Below are 15,415 nucleotides of genomic sequence, written 5' to 3' on the forward strand. Positions count from 1 at the left end.
AGTTATAAAGCTCAATCTGGCCATGGTATGCGTAAACCCTTTGCAAATGAATGACAGCACTGATGTTGACCAGGGAAGGGAAGGTTTCTATCCCTGACTCCTGTGGTGGCCCTTGGGGGGACATACATTTTTGTCAGTCATCTTTGTGCATGCAAGTCCAGAATACAAAAGCGATTATCTAGTTAAGATTAATTTCAGATCTAATCTGCTGGTTTTCCACACTGTAGAACTCCCTAGATGCTTCTTGGTTTTGTCCCTCTGTAATCAGATTATTATTTGAAGTTCCATCCATCGCAATTGATTTGCTCTGTAATGCATCAAATTGGTGTGATATGTAATCTTCTAACATCTTCTGATGCTTCTTTCCCCAGTGCTGCCTCAGTTACTAAACAGCATCTTGATGTGAAGATGTTAGACAAAGTAACGTGTGACGTAGTTGCTAGTTGTAGGCAAATAAGGAGAGAATCTGAAAATAGGAATTGACAAATGCAATGTAGCTTTACTCAGTGACAGAAGCATTGCTGTAGTCTGCCAAACTTCACTATTTTTTTGACCTTTGAGCCTCCTTGCCCTCTGACTCCAGAAACCTGTTATCTGTTCAAAAGCTATTATCTTTTTAGCATCACAGGGGTTTTAGCATTCAATATCAGCCACTGACTGATTTTTGATATTGATATTCCACTGAAAAAGATACAAAACACAAAAATCCCAAATCCTGCATCGTGTGAATCATTTCAGACAGGAAATCAAGTGTTGGACCTGAAATTTCCTGTTTGAATTATAATGTTGTGTCATGCCCTGATGGTCATCAGATTGAGTTGAAATAGCAGCGTAATGAATCATGAAACACCATCAAGCAATGAAGGTGTGAAAGCCTTCACTCAACTGTGTTTTAAGTTTTACGAGTTTCATTCCAGCTGGAGTGGAACAGAGTAGTGAACTTGAGCAGAAGTACCTGTTAATTTTTACGGTTGGTTAGACTATTGCACTATAAACCATATTTACTTGTGCCTAATAGTGATAAAATAAGAAGTAGAACCTTTCATACTTGTTGAGTCAGAATAGCAGCAGAAGTGAGCTACTTTATTGAGTTAAGTGTCTGGGCTGCTTTTAATGAGACTCACAATATTGATCCACATAAGCAGAGCTGTCTTGGAGGCCTGAAAGATAGACTGTCATTTTCATTTTAAGTCCTGTATTAAATGAAGTAGAAGCGTCAGTATAACACCCAGATTTTGCATTTCCAGTAGCACAGATCCTTGCATGAAAACAGGTGTAAGTGAAATGAGTCCTAGGAAATGTCATGTTTTTCTGTAGAAACAGACTCTTGAATTCATTGACACAACAATGTGAAGGTCAAGAATTTAGTAGGATTAAAAACTGGACAGAGGCATGGTTTACCCAAACATCCACTGGTGCTATAAATCATGATAGTGAATCAAGGTTTGATCTTCAAGCTTCACTATCCGAAGCAGCATTTTAAAGTTGAAATAAAAGAAGTGAAAGTGTTTCATCTTCTGCAACATTTAGACTTGTTTGGCAGCTACAAATGGAGCTATATCTGTTGTAAAAGATGACTCCTAGCCATTTTTCATCTTTTATAAATCCTTACTGATCCACTGCTCCATTTATGGTTTAAAAAGAGGCTTAATTCAGAATATTTTGAATTGGATATTATGAGAGCACAGCTAATAGATGCAGCATTTTGCTCAGCAGTCTCTGGGTTGAGCTTTGGGAGCTTCTTGACCTTCTGGTGGCAAGGTCCAAGATCATCAGGGAGTGCTTGGGAACGTTTTGAGAAACTTAAGAGGTACCTCTTGCTACTTGGTAAGGACAAGATAAGGGAAGATACTCTAGCAGCTTTGAAAGAGCGTGATTAGCTGCCTTTCACCCAGGTGCCCAGAACCTTTGCTACAGCTGCTCCCAGTTAGGGAGGGTCAAGCATCCATCTTCTCTGAAGTGTAGCAGCTTGAAGAACCATGAATCCCACCTGCAACAGAGGGGCAGGTGGTATGCTTCCCTGGTGTTAAAGCAAGTGCAACCTCTGGAGAAGGTGAAGGATGGGAGTTGGTGATTTCTGATGCCGAGAGGAAGGCTCATGACCCACTTAAGGGCTTGCAATTGCAAAACAGGTTTACTGCCCTCAAATTTGAAAAGAGTCATGGATATGTTGTCTGCACAACTGCCGACATATGCGATGTGTCGTCACACACAGGTATTGTGTATGTTAGTGGTATCCTGAAGCACTAACCTTTCAAAAGAAGCAAGCATCTCTGTCAGAGCCTAGCTGCTTTATGTTAGAGCATGAAGCTGGGATAGCTGAACTTCTTGCCGGCTTCTCTCTTATTCTCTTATGTCGTGGGCTAGAATGGAACAAAGCTAGAAATCACTGAAATCTCAGTTTTCACTCAGTTGCACTAGATGGAATTTTTTTGAGCTCTGCTGCCTGTTGCCATTGGAGCAACTTAGTATATCCTTCAATATCAGCATTGCAAAAAAGTCTTCCTGGAACTACAAAGCATCCTCCCTTCAAATGAGAAATATTTGAACAATGTAATAATGATATTCCTTGCTTTGTATAGCAGGGCAAGAGTGTTGGTACCTGTTTAGTTCTCTTTTTTTTTTTTTTAAACCCCTGAGCTGAGATTTCTCCTGCTTATTTACTTTAAAGGCAACAAGGATGCTTTGTGAATTGGCAAGGTCTTACAAATGCTGTATACATTTTTATTCTTGTTTTATGCCTCCAGTTTTCTTTCCATGTTCAAAGCAGCATACAGTTCAAATGACTGAGTTCATGCTGAAAAAGGCTCTCATTCACTGTTTACAAGAAACATTTACTTAGGTGAGTAGTTTGAAGGTTTTGGTTGTAAACAAGAGTTTAATGGATAAATCTATTTTTTCTCCCAGGATAAATATTTGGATTATGTGGCTACTGCTGCAATATATATATTTTTAACGCTCAGTGTCAGTCATGAGTACAAAAAGGACCATATGTCTTCTCTACACACACCTGCATTTCCTTAGGAAATACTGACATTAGGACATGTCCTCTCATCAGTGGCCAGTCTCAGCCACGATGACTAACCTATATACGTACATTACTTCTTTCAGTCTCTGAGATATATTGAAATATAACTTGAAATCTAATGGCTTAACTGTGCTCAGAAAATATGATGCAAACAGAGATGCAAACAGAGATTCTCCTAAAAGTACAATACATCGAAGGAACTAGGGTGTCCTTTAGATAGAGTATGAGGAAAGGTTCCTTTAATTGAAGTGTGTTCTGCAGACAAAAGTAAAAAACATGGAACACTAAAGGAAAACCAAAATCTATGGGAAGCGATATGTGTTGGATCAGTTGTTTTTGGCTTACTTATTGCACACAATTTTCCTTTTATGTCTTCAATTTGCTGGGAAATGATGTGCCTCTGTTCCTGCAATTTTTTTTTTCTGCCAACAGTTTGTCATTTCCACTGTTGATTTTAAGTTTCAAGATTACAAGTAAGATAAGTACTCTGGATTGTACGTAATAAAACCCTTCCTTACCTGCCACACAACCTCAAGCACTACATGGCCTTGTAGAGGTCACGTCTAGGCATTTTTTTGTTTGGGATTCTAGTTTGCAATTAGTTGCAGGACTGTGTTTCTTGCTTGTCCATCTTGAAAACACTTTTAATAGCACTATGAAACTTTGATTTAATAGTATTTAATTAATATTCCCTCTTGGTAAGGATATCTACCAGAGCAATTTCACTGCCTTTTTCAAGGATACCATCTGCTTTGGGTAAGAATATGTAGTGCCACAACTATAGAAGAAATCCTGTCAAAGCAGTATATCCTTACTCCTTGTGTGCTCTGATTGGGTACTGTTCATGGATTTCCCAGCTGATTTTTCAGCAGAAATCCTGTGCTATTATAGCTCAGCAAGAGACTTTCCTTTGTTCAGCTGTGTCACTTATTACACTGCTAACACATCTTGATTTGGTAATCAGAAACTTCCATCCAGCTATGGTTTTTTCAATTGACAGGTTCAAGTGTTTTTAAAAGCCCATCTTCTTTCCAATATAAATATTCCTAAGTGTCACCTGATTTCCTTATGATGGCAACAGTTGTCTCTAATATCTGACCAATATGTTTATTTCTACCATAATTGTCCAAAACCTCCATTGTTTTCCAGAAGTGAGGGAGAGCAAGCATTTTAAAAACCTTTCTGTTTTTGTTATCGTAGAAGTGTAGCAACTGTAAGAACTTACAGCCTCACTCAAGTTGAATACTAAATCACTGGTTTTATGCAGTTGTAAATTTTGTAAACAACATACTTGGGGATGGCAAATGTGTGTTCCTCACATATTAGTCATGTAAGACACCACTGGGTCTGGATCATTAAACTAAAGAAGAAATAAAAGGGTATGAGTCTTCATCTGTTGAAGTCCCATGGATGTAAGTTCAATAAGAACAGTACTACCCTCTTTGGTTTCTTAGATGTTGTTAATCTATATTTAAAACCTGTGTTTTAATTAAACTTGAAAATTAATTTGCTTTAACATCTGAGTAAAACAGATTAGAATTAATAAAGTCTGACCCCATTATGGGTTAGCAAGAATGAAATAATTATTCTTCAGCAGTACAGGACACATTGTACTGGACTTTCTGGCACAAGTTAACAGTAAGAAGTCAAAGGAAGTCCAGGAAATACCAGAAATCTTGAACTGCATTAGGAAGTTTGGGTTTGCAGTTTCTCTTCATGCAAATTGAAACAGCATGTGCTAGACTTTGTCACTGCTAATAATTACGGAAAATTACCTGCATAAATTGAATATAGGAATATTCTAATTTGGAGCATGAAACTGATTGCAAAAAAATTAGTTCCTAAGGATGTGATAAAGATGATGTTCTTTAAAAATAATGCTAATTCATGTATCATCACCTGGTCTAAATTCAAAGTGAAGAAATATCTTCCTGAATCATTTCAGTGCCTCTAGGAAGCTACCATTGTTGGCTACAACAGTTTCTTACCATTCCAGGTGTATTCAAAGGCTGAAGTCTCATTTAACCTCAGCTGAAAAAGGAACCAACTACAAAGAGACACATGGTGGTATTTTGGCTGCAGATGCTGGCAGTGTAATTAACTGAAAGCATGCAAAAGGAAAATCCAGTAGTAAAATATTTTTTTTTTATTGAGTGAAATAAAATTCATAAAGACTTACATGAACCCAAAGTTCTTCAAAGAATAGTCCTCACATAGACCTTCAATGCTAATGAATTTCCTTGTAAAGATATTTTCCAGAGAGTGGGCTTCTACCAATCCCCATTGAACCTGCTGGCCCTGACATCAGAAAGTCTGTCTTGACATCTTGCAGCCTTCTCATGGCTCAGTGACAGCTCTTCCTGCTTTATTCCTTAGGCCATTCTGGGAGACCCTAATTGGAGAGATTCCTACTGTTATATTGGTTTGGGTTTTCTTCTGAGAATGATTGCTAGCAGGAAAGAAAACGAAATGTGGCTGTCCTATTTGATAGATATGATAACCCAATCCATGCTCGTTGGGATGCCTGTGCTGTAAGAGGTACTTCCTGTTACGACACTTTCCTTGACAGCGGCTCTGTAAGTTTAGAGCACGGTCTGAAGAACAAACTGCCTGTCTCCTGGATCATAATCTGTTGTGAAGGATTCTTCTTAAAACTCTTCTTTTGCACTACAGCCTCTGTCCAGTGCCTGCAGGGTGGCCAGGCATAAAGGAGTGTGCAGTGAAGTCTGGGTGCTGCTCACAGCTCCTGCATCAGTCTGTCAGCCAGGCTCAGGATGCTCTCACAAGATGCTTACATGCAGACTGTTGCTCAGCCTGTGATGGAAACAAAAGGAAAATACTATTTTAGGACTCATGAGGAAGGTGGTAGAAAACAAAGCGAAAAATCACTTTACAGATAGGTTTGATAACCTGTGGGTATGACCAGTTTTCATTCAAACCTGAGTCAACCTGCAGGCAACACTGGTGCTGCCGTTGGCCCAATCTCTAGGGCTCCCCATTGCCAGGCAGTTTTCACTGCTGCATCTGGAGCCACAAAATATGAAGGCCTGAGGTTTGAGGCATCCCTGTCTAACCCATTGCTGCCCTGCATGGGAGGGATCTTATTGTTTAAGGGGAGAGGCAAATGCAGAAGCTGACAGCAACCCAACCAATGCCTCTGAAATAGTATCTGAGTGCTTCCCTGGAACAAGGTCAGGCAGCCATCTAGCCTTCCTGCTCCAGAAGCAAGGCATGCAGGGGTGCCCCATGGTAAGCAGGGGCCATGGGGTGCACCTGGACTTCCCAGTAGACTACAGTACCTTCAACCTGCTGATTTGAGAAAGACCTAAATGTTTCCATCCCTGCCAGCACCACAGCACTATGTAAGCATAGTGTGACAGTGGTGTTTCAAAATGCTGGAGAGCCGATATCAATCCCTGAAGCAGGTACTGCTAGTTACTCCTTCAATTTTTTTACACCCACACACTAACCCTGACTAAAACTTAACAGATTGTGTAGTTCAATGAGGTTGTAATAAAAGACAGTTGCAGGTGGGCTGCTTTCTGCTGCAGTAGTGTTGTTTGAATGGGCCCAGATTTATCATTACCTTTGGTTGGCACAGCTGTAACTGGCAAGGCCCATAGTCATTTGCTAAAAGGAGGGGTGAGGCTGAGGTGTTTTTGTTTCCTTATGGCCCTCACTTCTTTCTCCAGACGCACTATTTCTTCATGTTTCGCCTCTACAAATAGTCTGCCTCAACACCATTCGTGTTCTGGGGAGGGGGAGCAAAGGAGTGAGAGAATGAATTCCTTCAATGCTAGAAGCTGCTGGATGGGTTTACCCAGAAAATGGGATTTGTTAACATAAGGAAGAGAAGGTAATGGGGAGAACTCGTTGCTGTATATGCCTCACATGAGGGCACTGAGTTAGAATTCTTTTGAAGGTGCACAGTGATAGGAGAGACAGCAGACACAAGGTAAAACAAATATGTCAAATATAAAGAAAATTGTTTCACCCTGAGGGTGATCCCATGCTGGCATGGGTGCCCAGAAAGATGCAGCCCTCTATAGAATGCGTTAGAGGACCTCAACCTATGCAACTCATCCGGTCCCTCCCAGCCTAAATTCCTCTGTGAAGTGTACAGTTGCTAGATGCTGCTAGATGTATATCTGTCTGTTTCTTTTGTTCAGCAACACACTTCTTTTGTTATTTGATCTGGTACAACGCTATCTTCCCCAATCAGTATTTTCACTTAGAGCAATGGAGGAATGAAGTACTGTGAAACGGGCTTCTCTGAAGTTTCTACTAATGGATGTCAGTCTATTTATAGCAACATCTGTAGCTTTGGAGACCTTCGATAACTTCATTTCAGAGTATATATATCTCTTCATGTGATCTGTCTCCCATATTCAGTGTGATGCACTCAGCATATTGTGGTGATTTTCCACCTTCAGAGGCAAACAACAGCATAAATTCATTTATCACAACTGGTATAACTGAGAAAAAAACTAGAAAAACAGATGCTGAAGGTTAGTCAGTCACGTCCCTCCTGCTGAAAGTCAAATGATCATCAAAATTTTGCTGAAAAATATAATTTTTTAAAATGCATCCTTAAGGTATGAAAAGTTGTTTTGTCACTTTGAAAACATGAGTATGATTGAAGGAGAGAGAAAGCAAGCGCAGCTGCTGAGTCTGGCCCCAATGTGTTAGACTGCACAATACGACTGAATTAGCCTGATCTGGCAGCATGTGTTTCTCTGGTCAAAGAGTCATGTGGAAGGGGGCTCTGTGGCTCAGGTGGTGTGTAACACATACAGCATCCTCAATACTGGTCTTGGTGTGACTTTGAATTTTGCTGCCTTAAACTGAAACTTCTCTTATTTGTATTTTCTCCCATCCTAAAACTATTCAAAATTTTTTTTCTGCCAAAACAGATATGCATTATACATGACACACAGCATAAAGCATTTTCTTTTTAATTTTCAGGAAGTCTGTTAGTGCCAAAACATAAACTGCTTAAGAAGGAGGAGGAAAACTGGGGTAAGTGATATTTGGCAAGATCCACATGTTCCATTTGTTTGTGCAACAATCTCTGCTGCTGACTTACAGCTTCAGAGGCAGCTGTGTAAATATAGGGCTGTGATGGCTGAGGAAGCCAAGAGACAAGCTGTGGAAAAATAAGAGATAAAACCAGACTTGTTCTGGATGCCACAGGGTAAGGCAGAGCTGAACTATGCCTCAGACATCTTGCTGTGCAGCTACAATACTTTCAATATGCTTTTTTGGAACACCTTTCCTGTTATTATTGGGGTGTGTTGTTGTAGTTTTTTTTGTTTTGTTTTGTTTGTCTTTTTTTTTTTCCAGTGACTTGAAATTAAAGTTTCATTATGAAAGAGACTCAAACTGTTCCTGAAAACATTAAGGAGACTTTCTGATGCAGATGCCAAACTCTGCTTTTCCAACTGACCAGGAAGCCTTGAAGGCATCAGCTAGCTAGCTGTGTGTTTGCTAGCTTCCCATAAATGGGATTTACTCATTTGTTTTGTGAAGCAGTCCTAGGAACTGCAAACTTATACATTATGCTGCCACCCAGTCCCCATGGGGGCTGACCTTCCCCAGATAAGGCCAGCACAAGCATTTTCCTACAAGGCTAATGCTAATGCCTGCAGCCTGCTGTGCAAGTTAAGCCTTGGCAGGCTCTCTAATTTCTTTTTGCTTCTGATAAAGCAGCAAAAAGATCATGGGTATGAGGAGGCAGACTGGATTAGAAAAAGTTATCTATTTAATTTTTTAATTGCAAATATTCATCTATAAAGCGTATTAATTTCTGCCTAAGTTTTCCAGAACTGAGCAATATTATGCAGCAACAATATTCAGCAATGTTGGGAGACAGCGCACAGGTAAATGGTGTACCTGAGCAACACGCCTAACTCTCAGTTTTCAAAACAGTCTTTGTCTTCTTTGACCAGGGTGTCACCTTTGTATTTCTTAAAGACATTCCTTATGACTTCTCTGTGCATGTATTGATTTTTAGCTTATAATTGAACACAAAACTTGCTCAGCGGGTCAGATAATGATTTTGCTGATTGCATTTTTAAGTTATTCCATAACAATTTCTACAATATGATTTCATACTAGGATTCTCATTTCTTACATATCTGATACACTTCATAAAATCCTTCTACATCCTTCCTCTCACTAAACCACTGGTCAAAAAGGCAGAAGCAGGGTCATTTAATATGGTGCTGTAGTATAAAAACTCACCAGGCATGCCTTAAATAGGCTACAAACTATGGAAACATTCAGTTTCTCTAATGATGCTTGCAATTTTCATCCATTTTCTCTAATTTTGAAACAAAAAATAAATATATGCAGAAATCCCCAAATGGACTGGTTTTATCTCACTCTGGGCAGAAGGACAAAATTTTGCTCGTCATAAGGAGAAGTAAAGACAATTGTCATAATAATTTGAACTGATTACCATCAACAATTTATGGAAAAACTCTAAAGAGAAAATGTTTCTACTATCTTATATAGTGAAGGAGCATTTTTTTGTTCATCTGCCTTTGCAAAGCACATTTAAGTGGTGCTCTTTTTCTTTTAGCAGCAGCACTGTCATTCCTGCATTCCTACACTGTACAAAAATTTTAATTAATTTTCTCTATGCTTGATGCAATTCTATTTTTTTACTCAAATCAACCATCATAAATCATAAAATACTGTGAGAAAATGTAATCTTTTTATCAGCTGATAGAGCTAAGCAAATTTATGTCTTCTGATTTCAGGGCTGTATTTGGATTATAGAGACAGTTCCTGACTGCTTTTCCAGAGATACCTCTGCTCACATTGCAGAGGTGAGCTTGTACTTCAATTGATTCTCTCTGTAGAGTTGGGGAAAAATTTGAGTCAGAGACCGAAATTTGTTTCTAAATAAAAACTAATAAAATGAATTATCTTTTCTATTTTTCTTCCAAGGTCGGCAGTATTTTCTTGTGACATCTCTCTGAAGCTGTGTGAATTGAGATGGGACAGGACATTTCTTTATCTTAAATTAAGTAACAGTTTGGTTGAGCAAATCAATCTACGAAGCATTTCTAAAGCAGTTTACCAGGCCATGATCCTATATTGTTGATTGATTTCAGTGAAAGATATGAACCTTGAGAGCGTGCTTCTGTGTGGAGTTACTTTGGGGAAAAAAAATTAAAATCTGTGAATTGCTGGATAACTCCACGTGTGGACCTGTAGGTTAAGAATGCTTTTTCATGGTTTGGATCCAAGCAGCTAAATATAACTGTTGATAGCAGGTTTCCTGGTGAATGCAATAAAAATTATGTACCCAGTCACAACAACATTCTGCTTTGAATTTGGAGAGGTCCACTTACAAGATAATAGTAGCCTGTAAGATAGGTAGGCATAGTTTGTCCTTCTACAGAAACTTTGATAGGAAAACATCCCAGCATTTTAAAAATTTTGCCCTTATATTTAAAAGTGTTTTTCACCCCAATTTTATAGAAGAGGAAACTGAGACATGTTGAATTTAACAACTTTCTGATATCAGAAACATGGAAAAGGGCAGATCCAAAAATAACAGCTGGATCTGGATAGCAGCAATCTAATCACTGGATAATACTGTCTTAGAGCTAAAAGCCTGAAGGAAAAAGCTGAAATGTCTTTCTTCTCAACTCTGTCTTTACCCATGTCTGCATATCACAGTCACTGAGCTGGAAAAATATGAATGTTGCTGTACAGCATGAATGAACTAAGTTGTCTCTTGAGCAGTGAGTGCATTTCCCAGCTGGGTAGGACTTTGAAAACCTTTTATGAGTTTCCAGCACCATTTCACTCAAGCAAGATCCTCTTGAAGAGGTCCTGGCTGAATGTTGCTTTTATTTTTCTTTTTCTGTCTGGAGGGACACAACAATTTCCTGTTTACAGCACAGCCTTTGCCAGAGCCTGTGGCAGTCTGCATAAACAGAAGTCTCTGGTGCAACAGGGGCTGTTTCAGAGCTTCAAGAGCCCTGTCTGCAAGTGGGAAGGATCTTCAACAACTTATATGATTAAGTCTTTATTAGCCAAACAGGAACCTTTGCTGAAACCACTCGCTGGAAAAAATGGCAACAAAACACTCAAAGGGCAGTGCAGATAAAACCAGTGCCAGAGTGATAAGACTGCTGCTGCTTTCACATCAGATTGCTCCTCGCTTAGCTACTTTAAAAATAAACAAAAACAAAAAACCACACCCATCACACTAAACCCACACCACTAAAACCCTCTGCAGTCCTGACATTTCAAACTAACTCAGCTTTGCACTAAGTAATCAGAGTTTGCCTTGTGCCCAAAGGCTCCAGAGGAGGATACTGTGAACCTTGCTCTGCTTTGAGATGGCTCCCAGGCCACAAATACACTTCTTTTCCAGCTGCATTTAGCATTGACAGGAAATGGAGATGGTCAGATTGCCTTCTGGTGCCTGTCTAGGCCAGTAATCACTGAAGGTGGCTTGTTCTTTCCCTGGCAATATTCAGGGGTGATGTGCAAAGGGAAAGAAATTAGCTGTTCAACAAGGGACAGCTTTATTTACAGATTACTGCCAGGCTAAAATCAGTTGAACTGCATGAAATAATGTGCACTGGTTCGTAAAAAGCGTTGAAAAGCTGTGACACTGATTGGCAGTGAAAAGCCTATAAAGCAGCACACATCGATGGAGTAATTGACTGCTTCCCTCCCATAAATGTTTTCTCCTTGCCATACTCTTTGAGCAAGCTGTGATTCATATCGATGGAACACAACAAATAATTTTCTGAAAGCCATGTAAGATAAGAGATAAGCCATGTAAGCTTAAGTGAAAGGGTGTTGAAAGATAATATTAGTAATATTAATAATAATAATTTAGTGGGAAAACCACTGCCTCTTAAACTGTACTAGAAGTAAAATTTCCTTTACAGGAATTCAATCAAGCAAGAGAGCAGGACAATGCTGACTTTGCAGATCTAACACACTCATCTCCTTTATCCATCTGCTTGCTCCAGTCTCAGAGCTTGCTCAGCATCACTACCTTGAGTGTTGTTCTATTGTTTCCAGGGACCTGGCATAGGAATTTTGAAAAGGTGAAAAGCATTTTGTTGAGCTCCTGCTGGCCTTTGTTGCTTTTTAGCAGGGCAGAATTAACCTGTGCTGCAAAATTAAAAGACAAGCTTGAGCATCTTTTGTGAGCGAGGATCTCACAAAAGAATTCTGCTTTCAGTACAGTGTACCCTGTAATAAGCAGAGGTAAGTCTGAGCCACAGCTCTAGGCCTAAAGCCAAGCTGTTGCAAAGTTTGGCCTGCTCAGAGGTAGGATTTCTTCATAAACATCTCCACAACAGAAAACTTTGAGGTTTCTCTTTCACTGTTCTGAATTCATAATTCCAGGCATTCTGCTATTGAGTATGTTCACCTTATAGTTTTCCCTTGATCTGTTGTGAACTAAGGGGCAGTTCAAATTCTTTTGTTCAGCTTTGTATTATTCTGCAATGATACTATATGCTATTCTTATGGGCTTACACAAGATTCTGTGAGCTTCTGTTATCACAAAGCTTAAGGAGGTTGTTGCATACCAGCTGAGCAACTATACTGTGGGATCTAACAAAAGGTCCCTGTGAAATGTGTGGGAACGAAACCTTGCATAACTGAAAGTATCTCTGAATGCTTTCCTAGCCTCTTTCCATAACTACCAGTGGGTTAGACAAGGCAATGAGGTAGAAGCATTCTCCGTTTGAGAACTGCTTTCCAGGCAGGGACAGGAGGGTGCATCAAGAAAGAAGGCAAAGAGCAGGCAGTGCAGGTGTCCTGCTGGGAGTTTTCCTCTGCTCTCTTTCTTGGTATCTGCTCCTTGATGGGACACAGGGCTCAAAGCTGGCACAGGTGCTAAAAAAGCAGCAGTAAGGACAAGTTGCTGAAGATGACTGCTGGCGTCTGGTACTTTAAGGGAGTGTGTGACTGCTGAATGTGCCTCTTCTCTGTGTCCAATGGGATGAAGACTATGTAATTGAACCATTTGCTTAGTGTGAAGACAGAGTTCAATGACATATTTCGAGGGATGGCACTAAACTGATCCTGTGGAAGACAATTAAATTGTGTGGCACTTTATCACAGGAGATGCCTGGATAATCAGTGATTTCATAGGACTTTAAATCATGGGTTTGTAGCTTAACTGTATTTATGAACTAAAAGGAACTCCTGTGGATTTTGCTCAGCTGTTAGATTCTGTGTAGGAGCAGTCCATTTCTGTCTGCTTGAGTGACGCCACTTTAGAAATGATGAAGTACTGACCTGGCTGCAGGCAGCAAGCTCTCTTGCTTTCAAATCACCATCTGGAACTTCACAGAGGATTAAAAACATCAAATGCTTAAGTGAATGTGTTGATATGTCACTCCCATTCCCAGCTTCTCCTTCTCTTTGTCAATTATTCCCTCTGCATTTTCCTCTCTTTATGCAAATCAGGAAACATTGTCTTCAATTCGTGTATTATCCTCTCCAACATTATGCTTGTTTCTGCTAGTGGGAAAACAGAGCAGCAAAACCTTATTTTCCAAAAGAGGAAAATCAGTTTTGAGTGGAGTTCCTGGTTATGTGGGACAAGGCCAGAGTTCCTGGGAAACTTTAAGCACAAATTCCTGGGTGATGCTTACCATGCTTTTCAAGTCAACCTTTTCCAAATAGATCCCAAAATACAGGCATCATGGGAGAGACAAAATCTCTGAGATGCACCTGATTTTGTTGCCACTGAATGGTGGTGTTTTCCTCCATCATCAGATTGACTCAAAACCCTCAGCCACAAGTTAGGACTCAGGAGGATTCACAGCAAATTAACCCACGTAGTCAGTAAGGCACCTCCGATGTATCCTAGGTGTTCTACCTTATCCACTTCTATGCTTCCTGCACAACCATTTTATTTCTTCTTTTCTCTTTATCATCCTCTTGGTATACTTTTAATTCCTGCCTTAGTCAGGCACAGATGCAAATTTCTACCTTAGGCTTCCAGACCTACGTTAGCATATGTCAAATTCGTCACGGTGACCTGGACCCTGGGAGCCCAGGGCATTGCAGCCTGTGAGGGCCTGGGACTGTCTGTATTTGCCTCGAACATTGACTTTAGAAATCTTCTTTACTCAGAATGGCTTTTTTCCTAATTAATCTCCATAGATGACTAGGTGTGTGTATACATATATGAATAGAAGGACAAGCACAAATGTATGTGTAATTAACACTTGCTTTCATATAAGTGTATTTTTTATGTGCAGCTTACAGGCTTACCTCCTGCTTACAGACCTGTCTTCCTTACTGGGCTCATATATAACAACACCAATTAAGTGCAGATATCTCGTGGGATTTTTTCTCTTCAGCCAATTACCACCTAGTTCCTGAATGAGGATATGATATCTTTAAAATTGTCATATTTTTCTTGTAAGAATAAGGAATACTAAAAACACCTGTGCACAAATAGAACTTTGTTACTCTTTTGCTATCTGTAAACTAGTTTGTTGAAATCAATGAACCCCTGTCTGTTCAGTTCTTTCAAGATGCAAGGCATTAAATGTGTAATTTGAAATCCATAAAATAAATAAGTTTTTAAACTCAGGACCCAGCTGCATCAACATGAAAAAGCTGTTGTACTTCACACATTCTGCTGTCACTTACGCATCTCTAAAAGCAAATTCAGTAATTGTTTCCTGCTTTCAAATAATATAGTTGAACTGTGAATTTAAAATACGCCAGATTTAGCAATTCACTAATAAAACAATATCAAGAACTCTGTATTTCAAATTCTCAATATTGCAGACAGAAATACTTTGCACACTCTCTTAGTCCTGCAGCTCCCATCTGTGTATGTGTAAAGACTAGATTTGCAAAACACCTTGTTAAAAGCAAGGTTTCTAAGGTTCAAGCATCAAACACATATAAGGTAGTAAATTGCAGAATTAAGACAGTCTTCCGCAGGTATTCACACCTTCCTTGCTGATGTATATACATCCTTCTACAGTCTGGAAATATATAATCAGTTATGCTTTTTTCCCTATGATTTCTCTGGGAGTTAATTAGGGTTATATAATGAAGAAGAATAATAAAAAATGAGGGGCTCTACCTAAAAAACTTGGAAGGTATGGGAGTCCAAAGAAAAATAAATATTTTTATGAACCACAGAAGTAATAAAAACTGTTTTCCCATGGTTTCCAGCCTTTTGTTCCTTAAACTCCTTCTCCTGCTTCTTCTGTAACTTCTCTGTTTGCCTAAGCAAATGGCTGCATGTTGTGTCTGAGTCCTTTCTGAGACCCCAGCTCTACCCAATTGTGCTGATGCCTAAAACTCAGGGAGAAAAAAAACTCCAAGGCAACTTAATATGGAGGTAAGGTAAGAGAAGGATTTAACAGT

Source organism: Pipra filicauda, unplaced genomic scaffold (genome assembly GCF_003945595.2).
Source record: "Pipra filicauda isolate LSUMZ 115617 unplaced genomic scaffold, ASM394559v2 scaffold49_size4853605_pilon, whole genome shotgun sequence".
NCBI lineage: Eukaryota > Metazoa > Chordata > Aves > Passeriformes > Pipridae > Pipra > Pipra filicauda.